This window comes from Aotus nancymaae, unplaced genomic scaffold (genome assembly GCF_030222135.1).
Source record: "Aotus nancymaae isolate 86718 unplaced genomic scaffold, 86718_ANA_hifiasm-v0.15.2.pri h1tg000040l, whole genome shotgun sequence".
Lineage (NCBI taxonomy): Eukaryota > Metazoa > Chordata > Mammalia > Primates > Aotidae > Aotus > Aotus nancymaae.
Genome location: NW_026988454.1, coordinates 31300413 through 31323025, shown reverse-complemented (window position 1 = coordinate 31323025; position 22613 = coordinate 31300413). Strand labels below are relative to the sequence as shown.

Sequence of the window (22613 nt, the reverse complement as noted above, 5' to 3'; positions counted from 1 at the left end):
ATTCCACAACACATATGAAGTAAATTTAGCATCAATATAAGGAGATCTAATACCTGGGAGAACACAAATTTGGTTTAGCAACTGTAGTTCTGACAACATAACGAAACTGGCAAAAACCACATTGATAGCCTGTAAAGTAAGGAATCGAGGCCACTGGGAACTGTGACATTCTATTGCCATCTGATCAAAATTCTGTCCCTCCCAAACTTTTTAAAGAACACAAGCAATTTACATTCATTGGGATCGAATTTACTTCAAGATATTGACTTTTATTCCACTCTGAGATAATCAGACACACTATAGAACCAGAGCTGCAAATGATTTTGGAGATCCAGTCCAGCAATAAGGCAGCATTCTTTTCCACTGTATTAATCAGTAGGTAAAAGAAACACTTTAAGTTTACTAAGACGTAGAGATGCTGTGTTGTGCTTTATCTCCAGAATCTCTGTTCTTGGCTCTTGAGGCTATTTGGATAATTTCTGTTAAGGGATTCAGGAATTCTGCAGGCTTTTCCTCTCACCAGGATGTATTTGGGCATGTGGCATGGCACAATAGGTATTTAATAAATAACTATCAAATGAATGCATTCCCCAGAACCTGGATATTTTTTAAAGCAGCAAGCTTATTTTTAAAGGTTTGCATTTTGCTTTAACAGCTACACCTGAAACTTCAAAAACTAACGGAAAGAAAGCATACCTATCAAATAGTTAGCAGTCCAAAAGAAATGGAATTGCTACCTTCTGCTCTACTGCAAAAATACACTTAGAAAAAAAGGAAGAATATGGCCTCTGCATTTAAACTACATGAATTCAAATTCCTTAAGCTCTCTGATCCTGTTCAACTGTAAAGTGGAAAAAAAAAAAAAGTACCTACTTCACAGACTTGTAGAGGACTTAATGAGTTGATACACTTAATTCAATTAATACATAAGCAGCAATCAATTTGAATTACCTAAACCCTATAGTAGGGAGAAACAAGTTATGAAATCTCCTCTTGTTTATATTAGGGAAGACAGGTTAAGTAGCAGAGTCTTTCTACCTTGTTTTAAATACTTCGTACATCCTGAATCTTTTAGTAGATGTGTTTATAGAAACAGAAAAAGCAGGTACACAATCTGGAAGGAGAGAGAAAAAGGATCTTTTTCCTAAAACTAACAACATCTGACTGACTTCATACAAGCCACGAAAATAAACCAAAAAAGCTTCGGACCACATCATTTTTAATCACTCCATCTGAATCATCAGTTCAGCAGTGACATTTCCTCAAGAAAGTCAAAAGTGAAAACTAGAAAAATGAATGCTCCTTACCTTGGATTTATGCAGGATGAAATAGTCAAGTGAAGTGTCTGAGATACTGTAAAATTTCTTCCTGAAGAGAATGCTCTTCGAAATTAAACCCTAAATTCAAATTCCTAGCAAAGATAAAAATATATATATTATTTTGATTTATGTTAAATAACCATTATTTACAATGCATATAATTGGCACTGCAATAAACTCTAACAAACACACTTATGATTTCAGGGAAGGAAAAATTAATTCAGGAAATAGAAAACTTTTAATCATAAAAGCTTAAAACTCAAATTTTTGTAAATCACAATGCAGTAGCGTATAATGAAACTGACAGCATCTTTTTAACTACTTGAATTTTAATTTTAGCTATCAAAGCTATAATAAACGTATGATATATTGTCGTTCCATCAGAAAATTCCAAGGTAGATAAACAATGCCACCTTAGTGGCCAGGCAAGGTAGCACATCATGTAGTCCCAGTTACTTGGGAAGCTGAGGCAGGAGGATCACTTAAGCCCAGGAGTTTGGGGCTGCAAAGCACTGTAATCACACCTGTGAACAGCCACTGTACTGTAGTCTTGACAATATAGCAAGACTCCATGGGTGGGGGGGGCCACAAGCAATCTGTAGTTAATTTTGATAATGCTCTACTTTATAACATCTAAAATATGAGTTTAATGCTCTACTACTTATTTGCATTCGGTACTTCCTATCATACAATTTAGTTTCATGTGAAACTGATTTTAAAACCCACATTACAGCCATCACAGTAACTTTAAATTCTGTGCCTAAAAGCATCTTGATACATGTACATTCAAATAAAAAGTCAGGAATGAAACAACTTATCTACTGAAAATCAATATTCTTCCTAAAATAATTTATCATTACTCTCCAAATAAACTTTGCATAAAATATTCAAGTTACCAATACTGAAAAGCTGAGCTTTGTGAATATTCAGTGATCATCAATTGTGTGCAAAGGATAGTAAAAAACCACCAGGGGAACAGAAACTAAGGAATACAAGATTTATATATGCTAGCCCTCAAATAATTCATGAACAAGTTTAAATGGAAATCTGTAACTCTTACCAAGATCCAATTTTAAAAATAAAATGAGATTAGAAATACAAAGAAGAAATGGTAAGATTAAACTGGTGAATCATGAATAGCGTCTCCCAGGGCCAGTCACGGTGGCTCAGGCCTGTAATCCCAGCACTTTGGGAGGCTCAGGCAGGTAGATCACGAGATTAAGAGATCAAGACCATTCTGGCCAACATGGGGAAGCCCCATCTGTACTATAAATACAAAAAATAGTGTCTCCTAAAATATCTATGGCCCTACAACTGGGGAGAGATTTGAGGTTCAGGCTAGGAAGGAGGAATCCAAACCTAGTTATTAAGGGAAACATACTAAAAAGGTAGCAAAGTCAAAAAGCCAAGTAAGTTTGGGTAAAAAAAAGTAAGGATTTCTCAAGGACATAAAAGTTTAGGTTTTAAAATATCAAAACCCCAAGTGGACAGAGAAAGAAAATGGCAATCTTCTAAACTGGAGTACTGTTATAAAAACTTTATTCTGACCTGGAAAGTCAATACTACTGATTCACTCCTAGAGATGGTACGAGGCTCATTTTAGCTAATGCTTCCCTAAACAGTTCCAAAAGGCTAATTTTAATTTCTACATATATCCACAAGACTCAACTGCCAGATACTCCAAGTCATGATATTTTGAAGTTCAAAGAAAATAAACACTAGATATAAAAAACTGAGGGAAGAGAGAACATAGGCTGTTAGACCAGTGGATATACATTCCTGTTCACAATCTATATTCAGGTATCCACACCAAGAACTCAAATGACACACAAAACGTAACATACAATAAATATATCAGTCAGCACCAAAGACTGATTAGTTCAGCTAATTTTTTTAAAACTGAAAGTTTATATACAAAGCACAATGCTAGTTACTATAGGAAATATATCTATATAAGTGATCCCTGCCTTCCAAAAACCAAATCGAGAATAGATATCAGCAACAAATCATAGTAAACTAAACATCTGAATACCAACCATTTGCCAATAACTGCGCTACTAGGCGACTTTAAATAATCTCATATTTGATCCTGATAATCTCTCTCGAGCTACATATTCATCCCATCTTTCAAATACAGAGATCTCTAAACTTTCCAAGTAATTTGAAATAAGTGCCTTACACACCAGGTACTACTATTCTAATGTTGGGGATACAACATTTTAAGTAAGACATTAAGTTCTCTACTCTCTTGAAGCTTTCAGAGAGGGGAAGACAGAAAACAAGAAAACATCAAATAGTGGTAAGTACCACATCGGAGAAGTGGGGAAAAGTACAAGTTGACATGCAGAGGTGGGCAGGGGACTATTTAGGTGGGTCCTAGGCCCTCTTTAAGGAGGTAACATTTGGGTCTAAGAGAGGAACACTGCAAAGATCCACAGAGGGAAGAGCATACTAGGCAGAAAACACAAACTTAGCAAATTCAGGACAGAAAGACCAGTAAGAAGGTTGAGGCAATGTTACCAAGAGCTGAGGGTCTGAACTAACGGGAGGAGGAGAAGAAATGGACCAGATCAAATAGCATCTAGTAGATCAGCAAAAGGGGTCAGGATTTTACTCCGTTGAGAAATCCTTAGAGGGCTTGCTTGGGTAAGTCATTCATCTGACTTACATTTTAAGATGGTTGCAATATAAAAGACAAACAACAATGGAAAAAAGGCAAATCCAAGATATGGTGTATCAAAATGCCTTGTTAATGGATTGTTACAGGTGTGAAGTACAGAGAATGAGGAAAAATCAATCACTAGTGCCCCTAAATTCTAGGTTTTAGGTTCAAGCATCTGGGAACAGGGCAACTTTGGGGGAGAAAACAAAAGATGTGTTTGCCGTTTTTTATGCCCAAAGTCGGAATGTAAATGGTTAACCCAAAAGTTGACTGAAATCTCCTAACTCCAACTCCTGTGCTCTCTCTTCAATACCCTAGAAGGTGCCTGATATGGCCAACACCCAAATATAGAACTGAAAATGCCAAATTAATCTTTATTACAACCAAGATGATTTGCTAATAGATTCCACTTGTATACAGACTTAAGGAATAAATTGCTTCAAGTATCTTTTTTTTTTTTTTTTTTTTTTTTTGAGACGGAGTTTCCCTCAAACTCCAGACTGAAGTGGAGTGGCACAATCTCGGCTCACTACAACCGCCGCCTCCCAGGTTCAACGATTCTCCTGCCTCAGCCTCCTGAGTAGCTGGGATTACAGGTCCCTGCCACCACGCCTGGCTAATTTTTGTATTTTTAGTAGAGTCGGGGTTTCACTATGTTGGTCAGGCTAGTCTTGAACTCCTGACCTTGTGATCTGCCTGCCTCGGACTCCCAAAGCGCTGGGATTACAGGCATGAGCCACCACACCCAGCCAGTTAAATTTATTAAACAACTTCTGCGGGCAGCAAGCTGTACTAGGTTTACTATGTGATGATAGAACTCAGAAATGGAGAGTTTTATCAGTTCTACATAAAGTTTGGGGTGGAAATCAGTAGTTGAACACTAGGTGAATTCAGCTGTGTAATTTAAAGTGATTTGTTATTTAACAAATAAGTACATGACAGAATTAAGCTAAACATCTCTGAGTACTTGTTGGATATGAATTTATTTTTTTGAGACAGAGTTTCGCTCTTGTTGCCCAGGCTGGAGTGCAATGAAACGATCTTGGCTCACCGCAACCTCTGCCTCCCAGGTTCAAGCAATTCTCCTACCTCAGTCACCCAAGTAGATGGGACTACAGGAGCTCACCACCATGTCTTGCTAATTTTTCTTTTTTTGTGTGTGTGACAGGGTCTTGCTCCGTCACCCAGGTTGGAGTCCAGTGGCAGATCTCTGCCCACTGCAACCTCTGCCTCCCGGGTTCAAGCGATTCTCTTGTCTTAGCCTCCTGAGTAGCTGGGATTACAGGCGCCTGCCACCATGCCCGGCTAATTTTTATATTTTTAGCAGAGATGGGGCTTCGCCATGTTGGCCAGGCTGGTCTCAAACTCCTGACTGGGTCATCCGCCCACCTGGGCCTCCCAAAGTGTTGGTATTACAGGCATAAGCCACTGTGCCCAGCCCATTTTATTAAGCATGTCTGGAAAGACTTTTAAATGATGCTGATGAACGCTGTATCAAAAATATTAAGGTACACTTACATGCAAGAATCATTTTAAGTAAACTTAGTGGACAGCTTGCAGAAAAGCTGCCTAAACAAGGTTTACCAATAACGATGGCTAATGCTAGATTGTGTACCATGGGCCAAACATTAAGCTGTTTACATGCATTATTAGTTCATTTAATCCTAAACTTGTAAGGAAGTACCATTAGTAGCCTTTTTTTAAACATCTGCAGAAATTGAAGCTGACAGATTAAGGTAACTTGTTCAGTATTGGGCAGCTAGTTAATGGCTGAGCCAGATTTGATTCTAGTATACTGGAATAGTCATGATGGGCTACATTTTTAGGATTTGAAAAGACGGAAATAGCATTATTTTGTTAACAACAATCTGAGGACCAAACTCCTTGACTCTGCTAAAATGAAGACTGGCATCAAGTACGCTTGCAATGGTAATCTTAAATAATTCATTTTGGGTGGCTTTGTCTTGGGTATTTTGTTGAGCCCAGTTTTTTTGCTTTAATCAATTTTTTTTTTTTTTTTTTGAGACAGAGCCTCACTCTTGCCCAGGCTGGAGTGCAGTGGCACAATCTTGGCTCACTGCAACCTTCGTCTCCTGGGTTCAAGCGATTCTCCTGTCTCAGCCTCTGGAGTACCTGGGACTACAGGTGTGCACCACCACACCTGGCTAATTTTTGTATTTTTATTAGACATTTGGTTTCACCACGTTGGCCAGGCTGATATGAAACTCCTGACCTCAGCTGATCCGCCAGCCTCAGCCTCCCAAAGTGCTGGGATTACAGGGGTGAGCCACCATGCCCATCAATTGTTTTCTAGCTAGTTTCTGATCACTTGTGTTTTAGCTGGTCATTATGTATTATTTCATGAAAGACAGGCTCTGTTTAGGTATTTAATTTTAAAAATAAAACCTGCTTTATTTTATCCTGTGTTCCTCATTGGTTGGTGTATCAACTGGATAAAGACATGAGGCTGGCCGGGTGTGACGGCTCATGCCTGTAATCCCAGGACTTTGGGAGGCTGAGGCAGGCAGCAGATCACCTGAGGTCAGGAGTTCGACACTAACCTGGCAAACATAGTGAATGAAACCTCATCCGTACTAAAAATACAACAGTTAGACAGGTGCGGTGGTGGGGACCTGTAATCCCAGCAACTCAGGAGACTGAGGCAGGAGAATCGCTTGAACACAGGAGGCGGAGGTTGCAGTGAGCCGGGATCAGGCCACTGCACTCCAGCCTGGGCGACAGAGCGAGACTCCATTAATACAAAAATTAGCCGGGCACGGTGGCGGGCGCCTGTAGTCCCTGCTACTGGGGAGGCTGAGACAGGAGAATCGCTTGGACCCGGGCACGGACCTGGACCCAGAGGTTGCCGTGAGCCAAAATCCGGCCACTGCACTCCTGTCTGGGGGACACAGTGATGTTCCATCTCAAAAATAACAATAAATAAATAAATAATTCAACCACACATGAGCCTACCAGTGAGTAGGACTTTTTACAAGTCTGTCACCAAGTCTTTTAATACTATTGTTCTTCAAAGTAAAGAATGGGCTCTGGCTAAGCAATTTCCTTTGCCACCATTTTAATTACCTGAATTAAAGAAGATATTTCAGTGTTTACCACAATGTAGTGGTTAAAGTATGAAATCCCTAAAAGATGATGCTCCAGGGTTGTTTAACACGAGCTTTTTTTTTTTTAAGTGACAAGGTCTCACTCTCTTGCCCCTGCTGGATTGCAGTGGGACGAGCATAGCTCAGAGCAGCCTCAAACTCCCGCCAAGGAGCTACTTCAGACACAATCCCTCCCATGAAACTAACCTGAATTGGTTATGATAAAAAATGCAAAACCCTTGTAGCAGTTTCTCCTACGTAAAGGTTCTTTACTGCCTAAAGAGTATTCTAACCATTCCAAATAGAGTCAAACTGGAATGAAAATTCACACGAGGAACAAGAAATTTTGTCTTGCTTTGTAATACCAAAAAATTTAAAAGACGCTGTTGGAACGGTGTACAAAGTCTGAAGCAGCTCATCTTTTTCGTCAATGTTAGCCATACTAGCTTTCAATTTGTCTTAATTTTTCCCAATTCTAAAATGCTTTTAAAAAAAAACCTGAGGTAGCAAAGTAGTTGCTGGCACTTCGACTTGATTCTGAAAAAGTAAATCTTAAAAGCAAATCAGGCCAACTCACGAATTTAAAATGAAGGCAAAGTCCAATTCGCCACTCCCACCCACTTCTCACAGCAGCTGTCTACCAATTGTGGCTGCAACACTTCTGACACGATTTAATGGGCTGAATCACTTGCTTTAAAGACTCGGCTTCGCTCGTACTCATGAAGAACCGCACTTTCAGCCGGATGGGGCAGGGCCACGCTCAGAACCACCAGCTAAGACCCGATCCCCTCGCTAAGGAACCGTAACTAGGCACCCACCACAAGTCAACAACGCGCGCTCGCTTCAGAACAGCGGTTGCCAGGGGTACAGAAATTAACTCCGGAGAACCCTCCGAGGGACAGACCAGAGCCCTAAAACCGAGCAGAATCATAAAAACGAGGCATCAACTGATGGGTAGTCCCAAGCCGGGAGGAGTTTTAAAGACCACGCGGAAACGGGCGGACCTCCCAAAGCACTTTGCCCCTGGTCGCAGTTATTTTTCTCAAAGCCCAAAGGCCAGGAAGAAAGGTGGCAGTCCCAGCCAATGAGAGGCGGACACAAGTTGCGCCGCCAGCGCCGTAGGCCGGGGAAAGAAAGGAAGAAGCGCGCGTGCGCGGAGTGTTCAGTCGGGCGCGCGCAGGGGTCTGGACTGAAATGGGGGAAGGGTGGAAGAGGAAGATACGCGCACGCGCACGGGAGGCCGCGCGGGCTCCGGGTCTCGAGCCAGGTTCGCAACCACGCGCCCGCGCGCAATTAGCACTCCTCAGCCCACCCCTCTACCTTCTCAGCCTGTAGTGCCTCGAAAACCTGAGGGAAGCTGACGAAAAAACGCATAAATAACGGCGCAACGTCTCCTTGGTTCTCCTTTCGCCGCCAACCCGTCACCACACACAAAAGAGTCAAAAATATGGCCTGTCCTCGCTCTTCACTGCCCTTTGAGTAACTTGAATGCAGCGGGAGGCCTACCTGACACGCCGAATCGCGGTTCCCGGGATTTATCTCCGTTGTAACTACACAGCGGCCATTTCCCGACTCAAGAACGCGAGGAAAACCATAGAGGTAGCTTCGACGCGCTAGCTCGCCTCCGTCACTTCCGATCTGGGGCGTGGCCTCGGGTGCCGCTAAATATGCGGGCAAGCCCCGCCCACCGTTCCGCCCGGGACCGGTTCCCTGGCTGCTAGTAAGTTGTTTCCCGAGGCCTTCTGGGAAATCGCGTGGCTGGTCTCGCGCGAAGATGTGGCGGCCTCGCCCTCTGGCCCTTAGCTACAGCCTTAGCCCAAGAGGTGGTAGAGTGGGGCGGGTGTTTTGTTAGGCCCCGAGTTAGCTTGGTCACACGGCGCTATTCGCTGGCGTCTCTGCTTCGTTCTGAGGAGACCCCCCTAGACCTCAGCACCGCCCCCACTTTTTATTTACCTCAGTAAGCCCGTCTATCCATTCTTTCTGTGGGGCCAGCTCAGACCGGGCAAAAACAAAAAGACAATCCCACGCTGAGGAAAAGACCAGGAGGCGGGACGCGGCTGTGATTGGAGACCCGCTGCTCCCTCAGCCAGCAAGCGCCACGTTTCTCCCTCTTGGACGCCTAACTGGAGATTAGAAAGTAGCTTTTGCTGTGCTATTAAATGCGCCAGACGCACTTAGTCGAAAAATGGCCACGATCTAAATCCCTTTCCTGAGTGGCGTCTGATCAAATCGGAGCTCCCGCCGCAGCAGCCGGAAGCCGCTTAGGCTGCTGGCGCCGCCCTCCGTGCGGCGTGGTGACAGCTTTACCACATCGGCAACGTTGGCATAGGCATAAAAAATAAAGAGCACGAAGCAGTCGAGCTTTCAGCCTGTGACGATTTGTGGCGCCGAGGAACACAGCCTAACGTAGCTTGGCTGGCCAGAATTATAAGATTATAGATAGGCAATCCACCTTCGCTTTGAGTAGAATTTAACAGCCTTAGGACGTTTTCTATTAATGCTTCCCTGGGCTGCACTTTCTTCCTTGAGGCCTAAAACCGCTATTACTTTGATGTGTAGGGATGTTAACTACCTTGATGGATTTCAGACTTGTAATTAGCAACCAGGGTGTCAGTGAGTGATGGAATCTAGTATTGAGCCCTAGTTGTGAATTTCACACTGTTCTTAGGGCATTCTTTCTTCACAACCCAATTTACCAGCTCAGCTAGAAAACCGACATCATTTTCACGGAATGAATCCTGAGTTTTTTGTTGTACAGTCTGTCCCTCACTCTGTTACCACCTCAGGTTGTGGACACAGGAATCTTTGGCCATTGTTGTGTCCTGATGTCCCAAGCATTTGCAGGTGTTCAGTAAATGTTGAGTGAATGAACTATATTTAATGAAGGAAAAAAAAATTAAGGGGTCAATACACCTCTGCTATTCTGCATGTATTGGGAGTTGCGGCGCTCAGGGCTGACAGCACTTATTCATTTATTCAAAATACACCAAATTGCAGGCTAGGATATTATCTTGAACCTCCCTTTGCAATTCTATTGCACATGTGTTGAAAATGAAGTCATCATCTATCTTAGACAATATAACTGAATATGATTTTATTTACATAACCTGAGGTAGTAACAAGGGAGGAGATTCTTTGGAACAAAGCCTTCAGTGGATGGAAGTTATCCAGACTTCTGTTGAACTAGATCCCCTATCTCCAAAGTAGGAGGTTCTTGAATTTAGATGTTTTATGCACATTCTTATTTTCAAAACCTGAAATTCCACTATTACAGATTCATTCTTTGTAACAAAAATATGTATTAAAATACAAACGCTGAAAAGAGCAGAAGAAAAAGAGCACATTTAACAAATGGGCATTGCAGAAAAATAGAACATTATCTCAAGAAGAAATACAAGTTGTAAACAAATGACCAAACTTGCTAAGAAGATACAAAAAGAATGCTGAGATAAATTAGTAAGCTGATTTTAATTTCTGTTTTAAGACAGAGTCTTGTTCTGTCCCCCAGGCTGGAGTGCAGTGGCACGATGCTGGCTCACTGCAACCTCTGCCTCCCAGGTTCAAGCGATTCTCTTGCCTCAGCCTTCTGAATAGCTGGGATTACAGGCTCCCGCCAGCATGCCGGGCTAATGTTTGTATTTTTAGTAGAGACAGTGTTTGACCATGTTGGCCAGCCGGGTCTCAATGTCCAGGCCTCAAGTGATCCACCCGCCTCAGCCTCCCAAAGTGCTGGGATTACAGGCGTGAGCCACCGTGCCTGGCAAGCTAATTTTAATTTATAGGTCATGGAGATGTTATTGTGAATATGATTATAAAACTCTTTCTTGAGAGTTGTTGCTTTTGTTTTGGTTTGATTTTAATTTAAGATCATTGAAAAACAGAAATGGGCCAGGTGCGGTGGCTCACGCCTGTAATCCCAGCACTGTGGGAGGCTGAAGCGGGCGGATCACTTGAGGTCAGAGTTTGAGACCAGCCTGGCCAACATGGTGTAACTCCATCTCTTCTAAAAATACAAAAATTAGCCGGGCATGGTGGTGCACTCTTGTAGTCCCAGCTACTCAGGAGGCTGAGGCAGGAGAATTGGTTGAACCGGGCAGGTGGAAGTTGCACCTTGAGCCAAGATTGCACCACTGCACTCCAGCCTAGGTGAAAGAGCAAGACCATAGCTAAAAAAAAAAAAAAAGACAGAAAAGAAAGGAAAAAGAGGTTGGTGCAGTGGCTCATGCCTGTAATCCCAGCACTTTGAAAGGCCGAGGTGGGCAGATCACCTGGGTTCAGGAGTTCGAGACCAGCCTGACCAACATGGAGAAACCCTGTCTCTACCATAAATACAAAAAATTAGCTGGGTGTGGTGGTACATGCCTGTAATCCCAGCTACTCAGGAGACTGAGGCAGGAGAATCACTTGAACCCAGGAAGTGTAGGTTGCTGTGAGCCGAGATCGTGCCATTGCACTCCAGTCTGGGCAACAATAGCAAAACTGTCTCAAAAAAAAAGGAAAAAGAGAAATGGAAAAGGATGAATATCTGAAAAGGACAAAGACAACAAGACAGGAATGAGAATGGAGTTGGAAGTCTAGCACGAAGGCAAGCTCCAAGACCTCACCGGTTTTGTTTTGTTTATCTTCTTAGGTGGAACCTCTACTATTTTCCTATTTGGGGAAATTGAAGTTGACTGGCATTGGGAACAACAGCAGTAGTGAGGAGGAGACAGCAGAGGAAATGTGACCAACAGAGATTCCCTAACTAGGGTGCCGATGGGGCCGGACTTTGACTGTAGTTCCTGCTGCGTGGCCTCCATGTGTGCATATCCCTCTCCAGGCTTTGTGCTCATTTCTTTTTTTGATTTTAATTATGGTAAAATATGCATTGATTCTTTGAGCTAGCTGATATCCTTCCAGTAAATTTCTTTTCCTGATGAGTTAATCAGAGTTGGTTTCTATTGTTTGCTAAGAACCCTGAACTTCATGTCACAGTTTTGAGTAGAAGCAGGTCCTATTTATGAGGCCAGTTTTCCAAATGGTCTGGCATTTTTTTAGATCTATACTAATGAAATTTCATTCCTACTGGTGAATAAATTGACTAGGATATTTTCCTTCTTTTTCTATCCCCTTTTACATACTAAGAATGTAGTTATTTTATTTAAAATATTTTAATTTTATTTTTTCAATTTTAATTATTTTGGTTTTAAATTACCAAATTTATTTAAGAATTATGTATTTACAGTGATGTTCCTTTAATATCCATCTCTCCATTTTGAAAAAAATAATTGAAATATCAAAATGAACCAGGTATGGTGGCTAACACCTATAATCCCAGCACTTTGGGAGGCTGAGGTAGGAGGATCACATGAGCCAAGAGTTTGAGACCAGCCTAGGCAATGTGTGAGACCTTATCTGTTTGAAAAATTTAAATATTAACAGAGTGTGGTGGTTCCCACTTTCAGTCCCAGCTACTCAGGAGGCTGAGGTAGGAGGATTGCTTGAGCCTGGGAGGCAGTGGCCATAATAAGCCAACATTGTGCCACTGCACTTCAGCCTGGGCAACAGAGCAAGACTGTCAAACAAACTAACAGAAAAATACCAAAATGTGACTGTTAATCATTGTTTCTAAGTTCCACCAAGATTAATGTGCATCTTTCTCATGAAGATGGAAACAAATGGAACATTAAATTTTTTCAAAGATTTCCTAAGAAATCTTTGCCCCAAAATTATGCTAGCTTGCTGTTTAATGTAACTACTGAAGAACAAAGAGGGAACTCCCCTAAAATGGGGCAACAGAATTATGATGAGATTCATCCCCAGAAATCATTTCTTCCTTAAGAGAGGTTACAAGAGCAACAGAACACCTCCTTCTTTTAAAGCGGTTATCCAGTTGCCAACAAATATGTCTGTGTGCCCCTTAAAAAGTCTAAAAGCTCAGTTCTATCCAGAAAAACAATTTATCTCACAGAAGGCTAAAATCACCTAAGCAAAGGGCTGTAACCAATGATAATATTTAAAAGTAGTGAAATACAGAGCATAGAGTATTGGAGGTAGGAATGAGGTAGAGGAGCCTCTCCAGATGTCTTGGAGTGCTGAAATTTCAGCCTCATTGCTTATTTTAAAAGAACTAAGAATTAAGCCTGGCCTGGAGAGGGAGTCACCATTGATACTGACGAGCCCTGATGCTGGTTTTCTTAAAGTGTAATAGAAAAGCCAACTCATAAGAATAACCTAGGTGGTTTATTTTAAGAGGAGAACTGAGTTTCATTACACATTTATTGAGGCAGAATCTGTTGGGGTAAGCATACACACTAAAGTTTTAGAACTACTGATTTGTTGAACACCCATCATATTCTAGATATACAGACCGAGGGTTCCCAACTCCTGGACCAGCCTGCACAGAAGGAGGTGAACATCAATCCAGCGAAGCTTCATCTGTATTTACAGCCACTCCCCATCACTTGCATCACCATCTGAGCTCCGCCTCCTGTCACATCAGAGGTGGCCTTAGTCTCACAGGAGCGCAAACCCCATTGCGAACTGTACGTGCAAGGGATCTAGGTTGCAGGCTGCTTGTGAGAATCTAAGGCCTGCTGATCTGTAACTGTCTCCTATCATGCCAAGACGTGATCATCTAGTTGCAGGAAAACTAGCTCAGGGCTCCCATTGATTCTGCATATGGTGAGCTGTACAATTATTTCATTATATATTACAGTGTAATAATAATGGAAATAAAGAGTGCAATAAATGTAATGCACTTAAATCATCGCAAAACCATTCTACTGCCCTCAATCTGTGGGAAAATTGTCTTCCACGAAACCAGTCCCTGGTGCCAAAAAGGTTGGGGACTGCTGTTACAGACGACAAAGCAGTATGAGACATCATTGCTGCTTCTCTGTTGTAACTCAAAATCCAGCAGAGATAGGGTATAACTCCCCACATCAGATCTACATGGGAGGCAGTGCCAATGGTAAAAGAGGGAAATAACTAGCATTTTAAGAGTGGGATTTCACCCGTCATTTATTCATTTGTTTATTTAGTCAGCAAATATGCCTGAAACATATGCCATTTACATGTACTGAGCCAGGTGCTCAGGATGGAGCAGTGATGAAATCTAATGCTGACACTGCTCCCAGGCAAACTGCCTCTCTGTGAGGGAGGCAACGCACATAAGCAGACACAAAGTCTGCTATCGATCAGGAAGTGACGGAAAATCAAAGAATATCTTATTTATTTATTTATTTATTTATTTAACTTTTAAGTGCCGGGATACAAGTGCAGGTTTGTTACATAGGTAAACTTGCATCCTGGGGTTTGTTGTAAAGGTTATTTCATCACCAAGGTATTAAGCCTAGTACCCATTAGTTGTTTATGCCCGTCCTCTTTCTCCTCCCATCCTCCACCTTCCTAAAAGCCCTAGTGTGTGTTGTCTCCCTCAGTGTGTCCATGCGTTCTCATCATTTAGCTCCCATTTATCAGTAAGAACATGTGGTGTTTGGTTTTCTGTTTCTGTGTTAGTTCGCTAAGAATAATGGCCTCCAGCGCCATCCCTGTCCCTGTAAAGGAAATGATCTCATTATTTTTTATGGCTGCATAGTATTCTATGGTGTATATGTACCACATTTTCTTTATCCAGTTCATTATTATGGCCATTTGCATTGATTCCATGTATTTGCTATTGTGAATAGTGCTGTAGTGAATGTACATGTGCATGTGTCTTTATAATAGAATGATTTATATTCCTTTGGGTATATATCCAATAATGGGATTGCTGGGTCAAATATTTCTGTCTTTAGATCTTTGAGGAATCACCATACTGCCTTCCACTATGGCTGAACTAATTTACACTCCCACCAACAGTACATAAGAATTTCCTTTGCTTCACAACCTCACCAGCATTTATTTGTTTAACTTTTTAAGAGTAGCCATTCTGACTGCTATGAGATGGTCTCATTGTGGTTTTGATTTGTGTTTCTCTAATGATCAGTGATGTTGAGCTTTTTTTCATATGATTGTTGGCTGCATGTATGTCTTTTTTTGAAAAGTGTCTATTCATGTCCTTTGCCCATTTTTTATGCTTTTAATTGTAAATTTGTTTAAATTCTTCATAAATGCTGGATTATAGACCTTTGTCAGATGCATAGTTTGCAAAAATTTTCTCCCTAGGTTGTCTGTTTACTCTGTTGATAGTTTCTTTTGCTGTGCAGAAGCTCTTTAATTAGATCGTATTTGTCAATTTTTGCTTTTGTTGCAATTGCTTTTGTCATCTTCATCATGAAATCTTTGCCTGTGCCTATGTCCTGAATGGTTTTGCCTTGGTTGTCTTTCAGGGTTTTTGTAGTTTTGAGTTTTACTTAAGTCTTTAATTCAACCTGAGTGAGTTAAATATCTCATTTCTGGAATGGAAAGAGTAGTAGCGGGTATAATGAATCAGGAGGAAAGTGGTTCAAGATAAGGGCAGAGGCCAGGCGCAGTGGCTCATGCCTGTAATCCCAGCACTTTGGGGCCAAGGTGGGTGGATCACCTGAAGTCATGAGTTTGAGACCAGTCTGGCCAACATGGTGAAACCCCATCTGTACTAAAGTAGCCAGGTGTGGTAGTGCATGCCTGTAATCCCAGCTACTTGGGAGGCTGAGGCAGGGAGAATCGCTTGAACCTGGGAGGTGGAGGTTGCAGTGAGCCAAGATCACAGCATTGTACTCCAGCCTCAGCAACAAGAACAAAACTGCGTCTCAAAAATAAAAAAAATAAAGAAGATAAGGGTAGAGATAGAAAGGGGCAGGTTATGCAAAGCCTCTAAAGCATCGAAGGGGTTTGCATTTCATTCCAACTGTAATAGAAAGTTATTGAGAGGTTTTAATAAAAGCTATGACATGATCTATTTGTAAACGATCATTGAAGCTGCTGTATGAGAAATGGATTGATAATGGGCAAGGAGACCAGTTAGGAAGTTGTTTTAGTAGTTTAAGTAACATAACGATGATCCTGGTGAGAAAGAGAAAATGTAGATAATTGCAAATGTATATTGGAAATAGGACTGTAAGGTCTTGCTGATGGATTGGATTCAGAGTTTAAGGCAAAATAATGTTGCCACCTAGATTTTGGCTTTGATGAACTGGGTGGATTTTGAGACCATTATAATCATTGAGAAGATTGGAGAGAATGATAGGGAAGGGAAGAATGGAGTAGATTGGGAAAAGGGAAGGAAATCCATTTTGAATATATTAGGTTTGATATGTGTGTGAAACTTTTAAATACAGAGGCAAGGTATGAAGTTAAATGTATGCATTCGTGGTTAAGAGGTGAGTTCTAGCCAAGAGATAAAGCAAAAAGACTATATTCAAAATTATCAGATGAGGCTGGGAGCAGTGGCTGATGCCTGTAATCCCAACAGTTTGGGACCTCAGGAGTTCAAGACCACCCTGAGCAACATGGGGAGACCATGTTTCTATTAAAAGTAAAAAAATTATCTGGGCATAGTGGTACACACCTGTAGTCCCATCTACTTGGAAGGCTGAGGCAGGAGGATTGCTGGAGCCCAGGATGCTGAGGCTGCAGTGAGCCATGATTGCACCACTGCACTCCAGCCTGGGTGACAGAGCAAGACCCTTTCTCAAAAAATAAAAGATAAAATAAGATTATAGGATAAGAAATACAGGGAGACAAGAGAAGATGGCTCAGGACTGAACCGTAAAGAATCTTAACATTTACAGATGTGTTAAAAGAGGAGGCGGAGCCAGTAAAGGAGACTGAGAACAGCCTGTGAAGTAAGAAATAAGTGAAACCAAATGTATTGGTTATCTACTGCTGCATAAAGAATGACCCCAAATTTACCAGCTTAATGTTTACTATCTCACAGCTTCTGTGGGTCAGAAATCTGAGAGTGATTGTTTGGATGGTTCTGGCTTAGGGTCCCTTGAAGTTGCACTCCAGCCTGGGCGACATAGGGAGACCATCTCTAAAAATAAATAAATAAATCATTTAAAAAATCTCATTTAAAAATTTATCTATCTATTTATCCACCTATCTATCTGTCTGTCTATGTAGGAACAGACCAAAAAATCAACCTCGAAATGATAATGATCAGTGTTTATATTGAATGGCCACATTATTGGCAATTTTTAAACTATTTTCTTCCTTTGCTCTTCTGTATTTTCTAAAATTTTCTGTGATAAAAATTCCTTTTATAATGTTAATACCATAAAAAGTTTGGTTTTTATTTTAAGATGAAGTCTTGCTCTGTTGACCAGGCTGGAGTGCAATGGCACAATCTTGGCTCACTGCAACCTCTGCCTCCCAGGTTCAAGCGATTCTCCTGCCTCAGCCTCCTGAGTAGCTGGTGGCAAGCAGGTTCATGCCACCATACCCAGCTAATTTTTGTATTTTTAGTAGAGGCAGGGTTTCAGCATGTTGTCCAGGCTGGTCTCGAACTCCTGACCCCAGGTGATCCACCTGCCTTGGCCTCCCAAAGTGCTGGGATTACAGATGTGAGCCACCATGCCTGGCCTCCCAAAAAATTTTTAAAATGTAGACCATTGAATTTTGTTTGAATTGTGTAAGGTAATAGAAACCTAAAAACTGAGAGGCTTTTAAAATATTTTTTGTGTATGGTTCTTCCAAATCAAGTGTTAAAGCTCTCATTTAATAAAGAATAATAAGGATGGGTGTAATCATGCCTGTAATACCATCACTTTAGGTAGCTAAAGCAGGAGGATTATTTATATCCAGAGTTCAAACTATGTGAGCCACTGTACTCCAACTGGGGTGACAGAGAGAGATCCTGTCTCTAAAAAATACATACATACATATATATGTAATAAAATACCTATTACTAAATCACAATCTTGATAAGCCTAATTGTAAACTGCTTCTAGAAGAATATTTGTTTTCAGAGAGAATCTTTTAGATTTGTTTTTGTGGGATTTGGGTTTTTTTTTTCTTAGCATGCCCTATAGTCCTCTTTTAGCTGTATGAATCTTCTGTCAAGCAATGAAGGGGAGTACTTCATTCAACAAGAGAAAAATATACATAAAATGGTTTGCTTCCATTTAAAAGGAACGTGTATACTGAATTTCAACCAACTGTGATAGATATGCCTAAAAATGGCTTAATTCTTTGCAAGACAGTTATTTTTCAAAATTCAATTTGTCATATTAGAGTCTGGCTAATTTGGTTAAAAGCACCACTGGCTGATTTTTAAAGCTGCATTTTAGAGAGTATAGTAAAAGCACGGACCTGACTTTGTTTTTCTAGCATTTGTGCCATTATCTTTTTAAATCTATATTATTAAGCTTAACTTTGTATTGTAATGAGGTTAATTTCTGCCCACACAAGCCCATCCAGTAGCTTTACCTAAATACATTCATTCTCCATTATATATTCCAGGGAGATATTTCTATCAATGGCATAAGAGATGATCTGTTGACCCCATGATGAGATGCTTAGTGCTTGAAAACAAATTCATTCACATGCTTAATAATTGTTCAGGAGCAAGAGCTATACAAATACTTATTGTTATTGGTCATTTATAATTTATTCATAGGGATCCAGCTGGCAACCATCTGGTGCATAAAACTGAAACTTGGAAGAAAAAATGAGTAAAAGTCACTGGAAAAATATAATTTAGTCTCCATATGTCTTTGATACATATTCAATTCATTACTTGCTAGTGGTATGAGATGCTCTATAATAATAGATACATATATGAAATTTAACACAAAGGGAAATTGAAATTTTACTCAAAAGTGTACATTGAAGGACCAAGTGAAGACAGTAGTAATAATACAGTAATTAATTAGCAAATGTATATTGGCAAAGGTAGTATAAACTAGGCTGTGGTAATAAATAGACTACAAAATACATAATGGCTTACATGCAATAGAAGCTTTTTCTCAAACAGTGCAAGACAGTTGAATTAAGTTGGTAAGTATTTTCTCTATGCAGTGATTCAGGGCCCTAAGCCAACTTGTGACTCCATGGATAGAACTCGGGGGTCTAGCAATTCCCAAAGAATCCATGGATAGAATCCAGAGCTGTCATTATAAGTTTTTTTTTTTTTTTAATTCAGTAGTTTTTTTGGTACCAGTGGTTTTTGGTTACATGGATGAATTCTTCAGTGGTAAATTCTGAGATTTTAGTATACCCGTCACCCCAGCAGTGTACACTGTACCCAACATGATATTCTTATATCCCTCACACCCCTCCCAACCTCCCATATGTCACTATATTTGTATGGGAAAAATTACATCCCTGTTTGGGGTCGGGCATGGTGGCTCACGCCTGTAATCCCAACACTTTGGGAGGACGAGATGGGCAGATTACCTGAGGTCAGGAATTTGAGACCAGCCTGGCCAACATTGTGAAACCCCATCTCTACTAAAAATACAAAAAAGTTAGCCAGGCATAGTGGCAGGTGCCTGTAATCCCAGTTACTCGGGAGGCTGAGGCAGGAGATTTACTTGACCCCGGGAGGCAGAGGTTGCAGTGAACCAAGATTGCACCACTGCACCCCAGCCTGGACAACAGAGCAAGACTCGATGTCTCAAAAAAAAAAAAATTACATCCCTGTTTCAAATTGAAATTTATCATTTCTCTTAATTATGAATGTAAGCAAAACCACAGCAGTATTACCAGTACTTCTGACTTCATAACAAATAAAAATCATCCGTTTAAAAAAACATTCTATTTTGCAGATCTTTCATAGAATCGTTTCTACTTGGAATGCTTTCAAAATTATAGTAGTTGTATACTCACTTCTAGAGCTCTACTTTAATATATATTTTTGAAAGCATATTATGGTAAGCAACCTTTGTGGTAACTCCCAGTGATCCTGGCTTCCTGGCATTCATACCCTTGTGTAATCCCCTTCCAGTGAACAGAATATGGCAGAAATGATGGGATGTCATTTCTGGGATTAACTGTACTGAATCTAGATTCTGTGCCCTCTCTTGAAGAACTGCCTTGTCCTGAGATAACTGAGAGGTTGTGGAGAGTGACTCCATGACTCTGTGGAGAGGTCAATACAACAAAGAACTGAAGCTTGCCAACAGCCATGAGTGAGCTTGGAAGTGGACCTTTCCCCAGGTAATGCCTCCAGATAACTACCTACTTAGTTGGCATCTTGATTGTAGCCTTGTGAGATACCCTGAGTCTGAACCACCCAGCTAAGCTGTTCCCAGATTCCTGACCCCCAGGAACTTGAGAGAGTAAATATTTTAAGCTACTAAGGTATGAGATAATTTATTATATATCAATAGAGAGCTAATATATACATATATCATCGTATCACTTTCTAAATGTTTTATCATTGTATTCAGTGTAAGTTGTTTCCTTTACAATTCTATTATTTTATTTTATGCATTTTAAAATATTATTCTGCCAGGGATGGTGGCTTATGCCTCTAATCCCAACTATGTGGGAGGCTGACGCAGGAGGATCACTTGTTGCCAAGAGTTTGAGGCCAGCCTGAGAAACATAGTGAGATTCTGTCTCTAAAACAATACAAATTAAAATGTAAAAAAATAAAGCATTATTCTGAGAAGGGATGCAGAGCATTGTTCAGTGTGCCAAACAATCCATGCATGGTACAAATAAGATTAACCTTTGCTATGGCCTCATTGTTGCCTTGTACTATCTGGCAAATGGAGGACAGAATAGGCAGGAGGCATACCTCCTTCTAATGTCCTTGACCTAGGAGTAGCAGACATTTCTGATCACATTTATTGCTATAAACATGGACACATCTTGATGCAATAGAGAATGGCAAATAGGGTTCCTGGGTAAACTGTCATTTGCTCTATATGACAGGAGGACCTATTTTGATAGATAGTACCAGAGCGAATGCCCAAAATATTAAGAAAAGCAGTGAAAATAATATCTGCCAGAATAGAATCTTAGGGTTCTTTTGGAAAATAAACACAAGGAATCTAAGAAACAGATGGTGGTAACAAAAAAAATGTTGTGAATTTTTATTCCAAATGATAAGATATTTGTAGATCTGAAGATGTGAAGAACTGATTTGGATTTAGCATCTAGATCAGAAATAACAGAAATCAAATTATTCTTCAGTCTTCCTTAAGAATGAATAAATGTTATAAGATTATGAACATAAAGTCTTAATTTTCCTGAAGTCATAGAACAAAGAATGGGATAGGATTATTGTTATTTATTTATTCATTTGTCCAGTGAACATTTGCTGAGGGTCTACTGTGTAACAGGGACTGTACTAAGTACTGGGGAAAATGAGACTGCCAAAAATATGACATGACCCCCTCAAGGACTGAATGTTTGTGTTGCCCCCAAAATTCCTATGTTGAGACCCTAATCTCAATGTGATGGAATTTGGAGGCAGGGCCTCTGGGTAATTAGGACATGAGGGTGAGGCACTCATAAGTGTCTTGGTGCCCTTATAAGAAAAGCCCAGAGAACTAGCTAGCTTTTGGTAGAATTATTGAAAATGCACTGTGATTGTTAATGAATGTCAACTTGATTAGATTAAAGGATGTACAGTATTGTTCCTGGGTATGTCTATGAGGGTGTTGCCAAGGGAGATTAACATTTGAGTCAGTGGACTGGGAGAGGCAGACACACCCTCAATCTGGGTGGGCACCATCTAAGCAGAGCTGCCAACCCAGCTAGAAAAAGCAGACAGAAAAAGGTGGAAGGAGATGACTTGAGTCATCGGGCCTTCATCTTTCTCCTGTGCTAGATGCTTCCTGCCCTCAAACATTAGACTACAAGTTCTTCAGCTTTTGAACACTTGGACTTACACCAGGGGTTTGCCAGGGGATCTCAGGCTTTCAGCCACAGACTGAAGGCTGCACTGTCAGTTTCCCTGCTTTTGAGATTTTGGGGCTCAGACTGGCTTCCTTGTTCCTCAACTTGCAGATGGCCTATTGTGGGACTTCCTCTTGTGATCCTGTGATCAATTCTCCTTAATAAACTCCCCTTCATGTATACATCTATCCTATTAGTTCTGTCCCTCTAGAGAACACTGCATTTATGGAACCATCATTTATGTGGTCCCATAAATGCAGTGTCATGTGAAAAAATTAGTTATCTTGATGACTAATGACTCCTGGAGAAAAATCAAGACACAGGTAAGTTGGGCTGCCAATAGCTCCTCAGATGTCTTTGAGAAGATGAGCCAAGCCTACCCTTTCCTTGGACTTTCTGCCACTTGAGGATACAAGGAGAAGTTTGCAGTCTGCGACCCAGAAGAAGACCCTCACAGAACTGGACGATGGTGGCACCCGATGTCAACTTTCTAGCCTCTAGAACAGTGAGAAATGTTTCTTTTGTTTGTAAGCCACCCAACCTATGGCAATTCATTCTTTCAACCTGAACTGACAGTCACCCTGCTTCCAGAGATCTGATATTGAGGTCGACTCTGCTAAGTAAATCCATGCAGTGATCGCTACTACGTTCTGTGACTTACTTACACAGAGTGCTAAAAGCAATGTGCTAATGGCAAAATCATTCACAGTACTTTAATTTCAACATCATCAAACTAAAAAGATTACATTAAATTGGAATGTCAAGCTTCAG

General features: G+C 40.9%; 1 protein-coding gene across 5 annotated transcripts in view; it reads right to left on the bottom strand.

The window, feature by feature from the left end:
• The window catches only part of BCLAF1 (BCL2 associated transcription factor 1), a 30514-nt gene extending 21790 nt beyond the window's left edge, over window positions 1-8724 (bottom strand). For 2 of the 5 annotated variants that reach the window (XM_012474391.2, XM_012474392.2), the window contains exons 1-2: window positions 8592-8723; window positions 1308-1411 (exon numbers count right to left, since the gene is read on the bottom strand). The gene's annotated coding sequence lies outside the window, so the exon portion shown is untranslated. Of the gene's footprint in view, window positions 1-1307; window positions 1412-8591 lie in introns of all 5 variants that reach the window. The other 3 variants (XM_012474389.2, XM_012474390.2, XR_010336609.1) reach the window with 2 other exon arrangements.
• Between the last annotated feature and the right edge of the window lie 13889 nt (window positions 8725-22613).